The sequence below is a fragment of the Lolium rigidum genome, chromosome 1 (assembly GCF_022539505.1).
Source record: "Lolium rigidum isolate FL_2022 chromosome 1, APGP_CSIRO_Lrig_0.1, whole genome shotgun sequence".
Taxonomy (NCBI): domain Eukaryota; kingdom Viridiplantae; phylum Streptophyta; class Magnoliopsida; order Poales; family Poaceae; genus Lolium; species Lolium rigidum.
Genome location: NC_061508.1, coordinates 164,364,496 through 164,377,358, shown reverse-complemented (window position 1 = coordinate 164,377,358; position 12,863 = coordinate 164,364,496). Strand labels below are relative to the sequence as shown.

Here is a 12,863-nt window from a genome sequence, read left to right as displayed (position 1 = left end):
ACTAAGAGGCCAAAATGGGCACGAGATATGTAATGTCCGAAAACTAAGAGGCTAAAATTTTAAAAAAGTTTTATAATGGTAAAAGCACTAAGTAAGATGGTTTAATCATACTCGCTCTATTCAAAATAAAAACTTATCTAGATATGATTATATCTAGACATGTTTGTAGTGTATAGATATTTCTATAATTTTAAAAAGTTGAGGGATTGTTTTTTAGAGTGAAGGGAGTACTCCCTCCATACCGGTTTATTGGGCCTCTATTGAAACTAGGATAATACCAAGAAATTAGGCTAGATTTGCTAATTAATAGGAGATTTACTCATGAAAAGCAGTGAACTTTCATCTCCCCGATAATCAGTCTAGCCTGGTGGAAGCGATTTCATGCATGCACTCCATGTAAAAAGGACCTGCATGCCGTGTGAACTCATTAACTACCGCTGTGAACATGGGCACTCAGTGGATCATTAGCCTTCGATCCTTAATTGCCGCTTTGATCGACGGGAAAACACCACGCTGGGAGAGATTCTTTTGCCCAATTGATAGGAACCTTGGTCGCAGCGCTCGCTATAGTAAGCCCAATAAACCGGCATAGAGGGAGTACAAAATAATCTTAAATGTGAAATGTAATGACACTTTTGCTTAGCTGTTGAAAACATAGCAAAAATGCGGTGAGCGTGGATCGAACACGCGACCTTCAGATCTTCAGTGTAAAAAGGACCTGCATGCCGTGTGAACTCATTAACTACCGCTGTGAATATGGGCACTCAGTGGATCATTAGCCTTCGATCCTTAATTGCCGCTTTGATCGACGGGAAAACACCACACTGGGAGAGATTCTTTTGCCCAATTGATAGGAACCTTGGTCGCAGCGCTCGCTATAGTAAGCCCAATAAACCGGCATAGAGGAAGTACAAAATAATCTTAAATATGAAATGTAATGACACTTTTGCTTAGCTGTTGAAAACATAGCAAAAATGCGGTGAGCGTGGATCGAACACGCGACCTTCAGATCTTCAGTCTGACGCTCTCCCAACTGAGCTATCCCCGCTACGTGGCAATTAAAATAGTACAGGTTAATAGTTCTGTATCATAATGCTGAGCTGAAGCTAACTCTTTTTAAACTTTGTTGCTCGTGCTCGCAACAGAGTTTCCAGACAGCGACGACAAGTCAATCTATAGCGGCATCAGGGCATCTCTAGCTCAGCGACCGTTTTCGTCAGTCGTGACCGGAAATGCGTCTGACATCATCTCCAGCGGGGCTACGCAAAGTGATCGGACGTCCACGGAGACGCAAACCTGGCCCAAATATGCGCCTCGGATGCGTCTCTGGGAACATCCGGAAACGTCCACTCGCGTATGATGGACGATTCGTCGGGCTCGCATGACAGCGACCCTGTGTCGATGCGTCTTCTCAAACGCGCCAGCGACTGCGCCGCTGCGTCGCTTCGGCACTCTGCGCCACGTTAATGCCTCGGCTGCCGAGCGGCCGCCCACCTCCGCCAATCACGTTAATGGCGACGCCACGCGTCCCGCGGCCACCGCATGCCTCCGGCCTATATAAAGAGGGCGCGCGTTCTTCTTCCTCATCCACTCCTCCAAAGAAACTCTAGCCGCCACAAAAAGCTCGACCGTAGCGCCGCCTAGGTGTTCCTGCGACGCATCCAGGCTCGCGAGGTAGTCCATGGCCGGTCCTGGTGGCCGGCGAGGCGGTTGAGGCCGCGGCCCAGGGCGCCCCCGTGGCCGGGGCAGGGGCCGCCGTGGTGGAGCAGCTACGGCCCCACGCTCGCCGTCGCCTGCGCCCTCCTCATCCTCGCAGGAGGACCGCTGCTTCGAGTTCCTCCTCCGCATCGACGACGACCCACTCGGCATCAAGCGGCTCCCGGACAAGTTCGCCGAGTTCGTCAACGGCGTCGAGCCGGCGCAGCTACGGGAGGCCAGCTGCAATTTCTGCCGCTGGACCGTGGAGGTCATGTTCGACGGGCAGGGCAAGATGTACCTGCACACGGGGTGGGACAAGTTCGCCCGTGACCTCGCGCTCGAGCCCGGCTGCCAGCTCACCTTCCTCTACGAGGGGACGGCGAGATGATCGTCAAGGTGTTCGACGACACAGCATGCCGCGAGCACTACCACACCGGCGAATCCGGCTCGGACACCGATAGTTAGAACTTAGAGTGTTCTTTCTTTGCGGCGAATCGGCTACGGGCCAGACGAAGCCAGTAGTCGAGGTTTCTGGATGTTCTTCCTCGGTAGAACCAACAAGGGCACCGTCTCATCCCGCTGGATTTTCCAGTTTGGGTGATTGGGTGTGCCCTCGAATGTTCTTTCTTGGCAGCGAACATACGGAAATCAACACAACTGGCTTCTTTTTAAAAAAAATATATTTGTTTCGACCATGGTTCAAACTATGTGTTAGTTTGTGTAATATCATGTTTCAAAATGTAATATTTGAATCTATGTTTAAATGGAGAAGAGGAAAAAAAAGAAAAAGAAAAATGCCTCGCCCCGCTGGAGCAGCCCCTAGACGCAAACGAACGCGCGAACAAAAACGATCATTTTAGCGTCCCAGCGAGACGCAAATGGACGCTCGCGGACTTTTAAATGCGTCTTACCGCTAGAGATGCCCTCACGCATCTGTTCGAATCGCAGCATAGACTCAATATGTGACTTCGGACTGGGAGTGAACAATGTTAGTCTAGAAAAGACTATGTAGGCCCGGAAATACGTGTTGGGACCTAGGTTTCATGAAACCCGAGTGCCCCAAAATCCATATTTTCAGATCTTAAAAATTTAAATAAATTTTTTGTAGGTAGTCGATGCACGTATATATACATACTAGCAGCATGCCCGCGTTTTGCTGCGAAACAATCTAGAACATTGATTTATAGTATATAGCAAACATATTCTTACGTTGCCAAGTGTATGTATACTCTCTCTTTCCTAAAATAGAACACATATATTTTTTGTCGAAGGTTGGGAATGGTGTTTTGGCACATGGGAGCATATGCTCCCTTTATTTTAAAATGCATATTACATACATTTTGAATTTTCAAAAAATTGAAACGAAAAATTTGAACGTACATCTTCACGTGCTACGCGCTCACAAAGTTGTTTCATAAAAATCCGACTTGTCGTGTAACGTGTGTAAAAAAGACAAAATTCAATGATGAAAATAAGGCTTTTCAGGAGATAAATTTTCTCTTTTTTACACAGACCACGAAACATATTGGTTCCACGCGAAACTTGACGAACGTACGTATATTGTGGAGATGTACATGTAGAATTTTTTGTCAAAATTTTTCAACATTTCGAAATATAACTTTTTGATAGAGGGAGCATATGCACCCGGGAGCCGAATTGAATTTCCCGAAGTTTAACTATTCAAAATTTAAGAAACTATATAGGAAAATGTGTCAACATCTATAGTCTCAATCCAATATTGTTAGAAACATCTTGGAATATACTTTCATATTGTGTTCGTTTGATAGGAAAATACATATGTACACGCATGCATGGGTGTGGAAGCTATTATTGACGTTCGTTAGCTTTGATATTCGGAAAAAGTAAGAGCCTCCCGTGGTCCCATGTTCTGAGAAGAGAATCATAGAAGTATTGATGGGATGCGACAAGCGTCCGTAGGGCCCCACACCACCACTGTCGAGCGAAAACTGTAGCTCCCAGGAATCCTGCGGAAAGCCGTATGCCAGTGCTTGTTGGCAAAAATCTGGAAGTGCACTTACATGGCTTTGCTCTCATTCAGATCGACCACGGCCGACGTACATATCGCTCAAGTGCATCACTGCCTGCAGCTGGACCGCGGCGTCGGCCGCGATGGCGGCACGTATACCTACACGGTTATACGGCTACACGTACTTGGACTCCACGTCGCCGGGGATACTCGTCGTCGACGGCCACACGCACGCACATCTGGATTTCACTTCAGCGGCCTAGCTGCCCGCCGTCGACGGCCACCCGCACCCGCCCCTGGACTTCATGTCAGCGGACGGGCTGACCGCCGTTGATGGCAACACGCCGCGCACCTGACTTCACGTCAGCGGCCGGTGGTGCTGCCGGTGGTGAAGAACCCGGTCGCCGGCGAGTTTGACCTGTCCGGGCTGGCCCTCAAGTTCGTGATGACCTCCACGGCGGCGCTTGCACCGGACCTGCTCGCGGCGTTCCAGATCGAGGACGGCAGATACTGCAGGAAGAGTCGGTCACGTGACTGCTTCTGCTGCTCTAGCAGGGAAGCAGCGGAGCAACTATCATAAGATCTGCAGAGAGGACGGGAGACCAAGTAGGGGAGCCAGGGAGGCGACAAGCGATGGTGGACGGCCATGGCCCGCAAGAGCACGGGGAGGCATGCCGGCCAGCCAGCGAACGACGTAGGAGTGCGGCGTCGGTGCAGGGCGGGCGAGCCTGCGGCGCTATCGAGTTCAACTGGAAAGGGTCGACCATGGTTCGTCGCTATGGCCTTCCTTTTGGGTTGGAACCCTGGGCCAATTCTACGCTTGTATATGTAATAGGCTTTTTTTTTTTCTTTTATTGCGAATATGGGCCATGGGCGCTGGAATCGATCGATGGAATCGGACCGATCGATCGAAGCAGTTACGTACCACGGTTGTATTCACGTTTCTACATCTACATTATCTACATCTATACACCTAATAATAAAGGAGCTAAGGTTTCTGCCAAAAAGTTTCGTCAACGCTTTTTTTGGGACCGTTTTACCCTCCCACTAAATCACATATAACGCACCAGTGCCATCGAAATAACGTTTCGCGATCGCTCAAAATCTGCCGTGCGAAGTGGGCCTCGGAACGCCGCGTCCTGGGCCTCCACGCGGACTCTTGTCATCCATAACTCTCCCAGAGTCCAGCCATCGAGCGAGTGCGAGCCTCGGTTCCGTTTCGTCGGCACCACGTTTGTGTCCGCCGTCCCCTGTCCCTCATGGAAAATAAACGTATTATAGGGCTATATATATGTTGATCATCTAGGGTTCCAACGTGACTCCGCCGATCTGACGCGTGCAGGGCACGTATCATAGGGCTATATATATGTTGATCATCTAGGGTTCCAACGTGACTCCGCCGATCTGGACGCGCGCAGGGCTTGGCGACGCTGGCACCCTCCTAGCACCTCTGCGCCATGGGAGTATGCGGCGATGGATTTTTGGCTTGCCGATTTGGTTCGCCGGATTTGAGTCCAACCTAGCCGCCATCAACTCTACTACACCCCATTGTGAAGCTCGATTAGCGGTACGGACTGGCCTGGGAGTCTTGGACATTGCGACGCCGGATTCGTGAAGACGAACATCTGAAAAGCGAAGCCGTCTGCCATGATGTATAGAGATCGCTAGATTGGGACTCCAGAGGGGAGATGCATCGGCCGAATCAATAACCTGGGGCCATTAAGTTATAGCGATCTAGCTAGCACTCTATCATACGAGGGCAGCCGGTTTTGATTCAAAGATCAAAAACGAACATGCGCAGCCACCATGTAGTCCCTGGCGGCGGGAGCTTACTGCAAGAGCTTCGTCTGAAGCATACGCAAAAGGTGACTCAACAGCTAAAAGGTACGGATTTAAAATCAGATTTAACTGCACCGGATCCCTGCGGCGGCGGGAGGTACGCTAGACCGGGACTCGACGACCTCCTCCTGAAAGATACGATGAAGAACCGTGCACCAGATGCGCGTGTGCAGTCCACGCACTGTATACTTCAGGCCCAGTGCATGTCCGTAAATTGCAGCTCTTTCAGTATACATCTTGTTGGCTGCGCCGAGCTAGAAAAGGAAATTCCCTACGCCCTCTCTGGTAATTGATCAATCCATATCACATAGCATGAATCAAGTCGATCAATTCATTGAGCATAACAAGCTAGGTGTTGCTGCTACTAACCAAACGTTTATGCTTGATCTAAGCTTGGCTGCAGCTTTCTAAGAGCACCTATGAGGCTGTGACGTGAGGTTTGTCCTCGAGAACTCCCATAGAAACTTCAACACTCCACCTCCGTCACTGCAGGCAAGTGCGAGTTCTTTGAGGTATTTCTTGGCCAGCCGGGTGCACTAGCACAGTGGGTGAGAGTGTGAGACGTCCTGGCGGACCTTGCCCGTGGGCTATGCTCTGTGCGGCAAGCGTTGCGTCCATGTTATTCTTGTCACTTGTCCTTTGAACATTCAGGTTACAGCAACAGCTTTTTTCTCCTCTGATTAGCAGCAACTCCAGTCCTTTGAACATTCAGGCCACGGCAGCCGGGTGCATTGGCACAGAAGATGCAGAGCAAGAAGGTGTTTGCACAAGAAGCAACAAGACTGATCCTGTTATTGTGTTTGATCAAACCCGAAGAATACTAACAAAAAGATCACATGCCAGCAAACAAAGTCGAGCACTACAGCTCATACCAGAATATAATAGCGGTCCTGGTAATAAACTGATGCTCAAGTGATATTTTGTCGGTTGTTTTTATTTCATTGTGCACTGTTTAAACAACAATTCAATCTTCCATGAAGTGTTTTGCGTTAAACAAAGTTATTTGTTTTGAGTTCCATCCTTAAATGAACTAATTCATAATTGACTTTTCAGGTAGGCTCTTTTATTAACAGTGCTTATTTTATGGATCGATGCAATAGTTTGGTAATGTTTATTGATAAATTTGAGTTTCTCACTAAGAAAGGATATCGAGGTTCTCGAACTTTTTTCCGTTGCAACGCACGGGCTCTTTTGCTAGTTACTTAAAAAGAAGGAACATGTTCCCTATTCTGCCCTACCTCCCACTACAACAACATTTTGGTCGTCTTCGTGGTACTCCGGCTCCGCACCTGGGCCGCGCCACGCACAAATGGGCCAAGCTCAGCATACCCATTTCCTTCCCAAGCACCACTACCTCGCTCAGGAACCGCCGCTTCCTAGGTTCGGCCCCGCCGCCGATTTCTTCCACGCCGCCGCACGACCACGCCGACTCCCACTGTCCGCCGCCGCAGGACCATGCCGACTCGATGACAACACTTCTGTTCCTTCCGCTTCCCTCAATCAACAATCAATCACGATTCTCCGCCATCATCGTGACCGCGCCCGCCCCCTGATGGCCGTGAACCAGGCGGTGGACGCGGCTATCCCGGCCGGCTAACCCAGCTGTGCTCCATGACGCGATGCAGTGCACGCTATTGGATGGGGCAGTCTCCTCGCACAGGGCCATGCCGATCCAATCAATCCTCTCCCAGACCACCTCCTCTGAAACGGATTGAGTTTCTTCAGCTTCCAAATTTGATCCATGTTGCAATCTAGAATCACGTTTTGCCCCAATAAACTAATCATTCTTTTTGTTGATGCAGCATAGGAGGAGATAAGCTAACGGCAGTTTGAATCGGACTGGGTAGCTGCCATCATCAGCCTAGCTGCCGATTGGATGATCTGAACTACGATGGACTTGTGCCACAACGGTTGACCTCCCCAACACCCGTTCGAGTTCCTGGGCGTCACTACTTGGCATACCACACAGGAAAGTAACCCAATCTATCTTTCTACAGATGTTTCTACATGATACTCTATGGCCAACAGAATCAATTGTTATTTCTGACGTAGATGATGATGATCTAACATCTTGTTTCTTCTGATTTGTTACACACCAAAGTTGTGATGTCTAGATTCTAAATTCCACGCAGCAATTTTCCTAAATTTATCAAAGTTATGATATCTTGTTTCTTCTGATTTGTTACACACCAAAGTTATGATGTCTAGAGTTTACAATCTTTTCTTGGTTAGATCTGGTGGTTCCTTATTCTTCACACTTCTCAATTTCCAGCAACTATCTGAATCTAACTTTTTTCCTCTGACTGCAGTTTAGAAACAATGTATTGCACTGTTGTAATATTTGATACTGCTCCCACATGGATAATTTAAGATTGCTGCAGTTCCCAGCAATACCAGAAAAGGGTCTAGAGAAAATGATGGACTAAAAAGTAGATTTGCTGTTGTGATAAATCATGTATTCTTTGATGTCATAAATTTTCAACTTATTAGCAAACTACGATTGGTGTTGATTAAAATCTGCATGACCATTCCTTGCCAATTGCTTTTTCTTGATGTTAAGCAGCCTTTTGGGAACTAAGTAACTCAATTCAAGGGCCATCTGATACTTAAATTTCCTATATTATACCCATTTCAATAATTTGTCCTATAACATTTTGAAAGATGGGTGAACTTTGAAACCTTCTTTCTTGTGGTGTGAAACACGAAATGGATATAGCAGTAGCTGAAATTGCATTAGACTATACGCTAGCATTACAACACCTGGACTGAGAAACATTAGATAATGAGACCATCGACCACGGTGGCAATGCTTGTAGTTTTGTTGGGCCTAGATACTTTTTTTAGAAACGTTGGGCCTAGATACTAAGATACACTTTTACCATCGCCGCGTGGGTGTGAGCGAAGCTAGCCAAGACTGAGGTTGAACATTAGTGGTTGGGAGGCTATGGGCGACGAGATCTAGCGTCAGTGACTGGTGGCCCTCCCTCCCCTGCCTTGAACTCCCTTGCGCGTCATCCAGCTTGGGGGTCCCGTCGGCGTCCAAAACACGCTTCCCTAGATTGAGGCACCGACGGCCTTCACCAGTGCCCAGCGGGAGAAGGGGAAATACACGGAGAAGCAAAGGCGACGGCAGGCGGCGGCCGTCCAGAGTGCTGCAAGCAATTATTCTAGGTTATCCTTGAGTCCCGTCCCCATCTGGTAACCCCCTTCACAAGATTGCAACTCTATCTCCGGATGGAGCTCACATCTCTGCTTACATTCTAATATTGTTGTATGTCCAAATGTGGAGTAGACCTTAGGATTTTCCCTGAAATTGTGTGTTTTGGTTTTGATTTGGGGTAAAAGAATTTGGAGGTTAGGTCGATGATGTTTAGCCTTTTGTTCAGATCTGTATCTAGCGGCAGCAGCAATATTTTTGCATATGTTATTTCCATTTAGACCATGAATTTGCTTACTCATTTGCTTGCGGTCTTACAATGAGTACTATATATAGATGGAGGGTTGGTACATGCAGATAATAGCTCATTTTGAATCTACCAGCATAGGTAAATTGGTGCCAGATTCAGTTTTTTTTTTGTCTACATGTGTGTCCCCATTTAACCTCCTTATGGTTTTGCTTAGCGACAGCTTGTATGATTGAAATAAGTGTACCCGCGAGCAGAAAGCGAACATCTAAACTACATGCAAAATTGCCATACCATTTTATTCTGATTTTAACACGTAGGGAGCTGGTTTGCTGTGTCACCAACATGTGGTCATATATGGTCATCTTTGGTATGTCCCACTAACAACTATAGTTTTTTGTTTTCATAGGGAATTCGTCAATGATGTCCTCAGCGATGCATGTGTTGGAACTCCCTACTGTACGCCGATGCACTACACCTCCTTGCATGTGATATTCACAGAAATACAATGTTTCTATTTTCTGATTTATACACTGATGCAGATGCTTCAAACCTCTGACTGATATTTCCCTAAGAGCATCATGCAACCTCACTCACAAGAAATTATGTCTAGATCATGTAAATCTAACTTACTAGCAATCTAATGAAACAATTTGCTACCTGCTAGAACATGGATGGGCACATGAAAGTATATTATAATTTATTGATATACATTCTGCATTAATTTTCTTCCTTACTAAGTAAAGCATTTCATGGTTTCAGATATTGACGGTTGGTCCAGCAGGTGAAAAGTAGACAAATGTTAGAGAACTTGGTTGCATTTCGTAACATGTTCCTTTGTATGTACTTAGAAGTTGGTATTTGGATCGCTCGTCATCTCATAGACATTGTCCCAAAGGTATGCCCAAGTGGGCTCCCGATTAAGGTTGTTCCGGTGATGAGGCCATGGCCTCTCGTTGAGTGTCCTGGGCCGTCCAACTGATAGGCGGTCCCAGCTCCATACGGAAAGTAGGAGCAAGCATCCACCAATACCGCCGCTCCCTGTCCTGCGACAAGCTTCGTCCAACTGCGTACATAAGACATTTGGTTAGTACTTTGTCTAGCACACTACTATAGAAGAATAGTACATACAACAAATCATCACCTGCCGGTAGAGGTATGCAAGTGCCGCTGTTCCCCAACTCCACCGGTGCTCCAACACCGTAAGCGCCTTGAGCCAACACCAATGGGCCAGCTTCCCACCACTGTCAGGAAAGAGAGTGCTCGAAATCATGTACCATAAGTACACGCGGGTGTACGTCCTGATAGTGTCCCTGTTGGCCCCTTCCGGGCATTGTCCAAAGTTAAGCCTAATCCAAGAGAAAGGTGCGCCGGCGGGAGCTCTCGCCTTTGGATCTTCTGGCGGTGGAGGAGCCATGCCAATAAGGTTTCTCCATCTGCTGGCGCCACCCATCAGAAACTGTGTTCATACACAGTGGGTCGTCCTGAATAGGAAGTCCAAGTATCATGAAAACATCCTGAAGAGTAGGGGTCATTTCGCCGGCCCTAAAGTGGAAGGTGTGCATCTCCGGCCTCCACCGGTCGACAAGGGCGGTGAGTGCCGCGGCGTTCAAATTCGCCCCCCACGGCTTCCAAGCGATATGAACGGGAGAAGACCGGTATGCTGGATGAACTCCGTGTACCTCTCGTCATACGCCATATCCACTGTGACATGGTAACGAATCTTCAAAGGGTGAAGATCCGTTCTCCTCTCCGTCATATGAAAAGCCTGGTGATCCCTGTCATACTCTTGATATAGGAGCCACACCATCCTACATGTTTACACAAATACACCATATTATAAGCCATTCCTAACAAATATGAGCAACACATACATAAGAATATATCCAAATAAGTCATCACACATACATCATATACATTCATATCTAGGGATAAAACACCATATTATGAGCCATTCCTAACAAATATGAGTTATTCCATCACAAATACTAGGCATATGTAACACATTTGAATGCATTTGCTTGGCAAATATTAGACATTTCAACACATACATACATAGTATTTCAACACATACATGTAAAATTTCATATCTAGGGTTCCAACAAATCTTTGGTTCAAACACATATATTACAATGTAAATTCCACCAACATTAATTTCCATATCTATGGTTCATATCCAAATCCACCAACATAAATTTCCATGTCTAGCGTTCATATCTAAATCTACCAAATCCACCAACACTAGTGGATGAATCGGAGGGAATCGAAGGAGAATACCTTGAGGAATGGATGAGGAAGGAGTTGGCCGGCCAGATCTGACGAATCCTTGGTGGATTTGGTGGGGGGATGGAGGTGAGGCGGGCGGCGGCGGCGGTTCTTCAGAAACAGAGACAAGGGAAGAGGAGAAGAAGAAGAGGGTCGGGCCGGGGCGCGCGCGGGCGCCACAGTTCCGAGCGGCGCCACAGTTTCACCGTGTGGCGCCGATGGGAGCGGCGCCACACATCCTGCCACGTCGGATCGGCGCACAGCTCAGCGTCGAGGGCGCCACGTCGGCTGGGAGAGTGGCGCCGCCGGCACGGGTGCCACACAGTGAGGTGTGGCGCCGGCGTGAGGGGCGCCAGGGTTAGATGAGTGAAATAGTTTGGCCGGAGAATGTTGCAACAAAGGGTTATTTTTGTGTTAATCGCCGCTGACAATGTAGAGACCAATTTTCGGCTGACGGCAGCTGTCTTCATCGACTACCACCAACGTGTTTGGCTTCGCTGCTAAGCTACATAATCCCCAAGGCTCAAGCTGAGCTTAGTGTTTCCAAAAACAAACAAAAAGCTGAGTTCAGTGTTGCAGGTGTTGAGATTGCACATACAGAAGCCTGTGTGCATTTTTTCCAATCGGCTGAAACCTGCCTTTTGCAATCAAAAATATTGAATCCCTTGGGATGGACGTGTGTAACATCCCAAAAATTTCACAATAAAACAAATAAATTTCCCTAGTTCCAAATTTTGGAACCAACAAAAACTTTTATTAAATTAAGTGTGATACATAGTAATCTGGCCTAATTCTTGTGCTATTGTCATGATTGCTTGTTATAATAGTTTGAAATAATCTTAAACCCTAAACCTCACCCCTGTTTTCACCATCCTAGTTAAAATAAAATAAAAGGAAATTAAATAAGAAAAAGGTATATGTGCCTATGGCTATTTTTATAAATCTTACCCTAGACCTTTCCAATTTGTTTAGAGGTTTGGAAAACCTTCATACACCCTATCCAACACTTATCAAACCAAATCCAAAGTGAAACAAAAGAAAATAAAAAGAAACTAAAGATGCCATAGAGGCATATGAGAGTAAAATAGCAAATATGTGAATTTAAGAACCTTGACCCTAATACATGTTGGGAATGTTTGGATCACTCCTATATACCATTTCAACACCCAACAACACCATTTGGGTCAAGCCAAGTCAAATTAAAACTCAAATGCAACATATGCATAGAGGCATATGTGACACATAGCCATATTACCCAATTCTTGTTCTATGCCTTTAAACCTTACCCAAATGATGTGAAACCATCTCTAAACCTAATCTAATGCTAAATTAACCCTAACCCATGCCCAAGTAAAGCAAGAGGAACAATTTACAAGAATAATAAATTTTGACACCTCACCTCTTATGTGTTATGGCTATTTTTGCAAATCTTTGAGCTAGACCTTTTGGAATGGATTCAATGGGTTGAAAATGTTTCTAAACTAGTAAGAATCACTTTAGAGTCAAGAAAAGTCAAATCAAATGGAGAGAAATCAAATAGTGAGAAAATCCAATTTCACTCACATACACATAAGGCCAATTTTGCAAATCTTCACCAAAGGCCACCATTGCTTGATCTATTGCTTGGAGAATACTTATATATGATAAACAAACACAAATGGATCAAAGAA

At 46.5% G+C, this 12,863-nt stretch overlaps 1 non-coding gene across 1 annotated transcript; it reads right to left on the bottom strand.

Moving 5' to 3' along the window:
• Positions 1 to 975: 975 nt before the first annotated feature.
• Positions 976 to 1,048, bottom strand: TRNAF-GAA. The gene has a single exon. It is a non-coding gene; the product is annotated as a tRNA-Phe (tRNA).
• Positions 1,049 to 12,863: the final 11,815 nt, after the last annotated feature.